Below are 1,607 nucleotides of genomic sequence, written 5' to 3' on the forward strand. Positions count from 1 at the left end.
TGCCCCCAAGTGTTTGAGGGTGCGCGTTCAGCCCTCGGCAAGGACAGGTCGCCCACATCTGCTCTACCCTCTGCGTTATCTGCACCCGGCAGGGAATCGGACACTCACTAGTCCCTGCGGGGACTGCGATATACTTGAACGTCACAGAGAGGAAAAGTGCAATTGTACGTGGTTTTTGTTAATTATAAGTGCGGTGTGTGTGGATCATGAGATACGTATCGATATTTAAGATTGTCCTGTGTCATGTCCTGTTTGTATCTTTTTTTTTTTGGAAAATATATTTTATTTTTATACGTTTTATATATATATATATATTGCATAAGGGCATTCTAAAACATTGTATCCCCTCTATTTTTCATATCGTGAATGTCAAACGTTAAACTCTTTTTCCATACCTTTTTTAATCTTGCATTCCAGACTGGTGAAAGATGTAGAGAATGTATCAGCTGTTCTCCATGGGTAATATGTGAAATAAAATAAACACTATTCCATAAAACAGTTCTGTTATGTTGTCTTTAGTGGGGGCAGGTGGTCAAGATGAATGATTTCTTACTGTGTTCAGTCCTACCCTTACTAACCTAGTATGGCAGTTCTGTGACAGACTATAACTCTTCAGTTACAGACTTTGTTAGCAGCTACCTATCTAGTCAAATCAAGTAAACTCAAAAGCAAGCATGCATCTTAAAATCCCAGGGCAGATCTGTTGAGAAGGCTCTAAGGCCTTTTCTACCCACATGTTCCAGCCAGGGCTGAAACGTGTCACAGCTTGGATTGATCGTGCAAGTTTATTTTTTGCCCTAATTAATCAGAGAAACAACTGCACACTTCAACATTGCACAACAAAGTAACAGATTTATTGAGGGAGTATGTTCCAAAAATGGTCATGGCAGCTTCCAAGGTTATTTATGTTGAAGGATTTCCTGGGCCACAGTTCAGGTTAAAGTTAAATGATGACCGGTTCAGAGCGGGCAGAACATCTTGGATAAAAGCTTAGCATTAGGGATTTTGTTGTTTTGTTCTTTTTTTTTTTTGTTCTCTTTTTTTTTTTTAAAAACAAATTCCAACCACAGACCAGAAAACAAATGTGAAGCTGAACCTTATTAATGCACCACCAGCACCATCTATTGGTGTCTCCCCTTTGCACACCAAGAAAACAAACCTAAAAACTAAACAAGTGTATTTGAATAACATCTTGGGTAAAACATACAATTTCCCCTATTTTACAGTATCTCTGAACATAGTTAACATATACAGGAGAGGATTGGGGAACAGCAGCACTAAATGCTGTTAGAATAAATGAAGTGGGCATATTTTTTTACCTAATACTAAATGCCTAAGGAACATATATTTACAAGAAAAATTCAAAAGAACTGGCAATGACACCTCTCCAGGAATACTGCTGCAAAAAAGCTTGGGTAGGAATCCAGTTGACTAGATACCTGGCATATATTCATAATGATTTTTCTCCCCAAAGTTTTGAAGTTCTGCTCAGAATTGCCTATTTTTAGTTACTTTCCTAAACATTTTCAACTAAGAATTTTGGCATCTTGAGAGGTGGGTTTTCCACTTGAAATGTTCTTTTTTAAAAAAATGCATGTATATTGACA

The sequence above is a fragment of the Aptenodytes forsteri genome, unplaced genomic scaffold, assembly GCF_000699145.1.
Source record: "Aptenodytes forsteri isolate BGI_AS27 unplaced genomic scaffold, ASM69914v1 Scaffold8, whole genome shotgun sequence".
NCBI lineage: Eukaryota > Metazoa > Chordata > Aves > Sphenisciformes > Spheniscidae > Aptenodytes > Aptenodytes forsteri.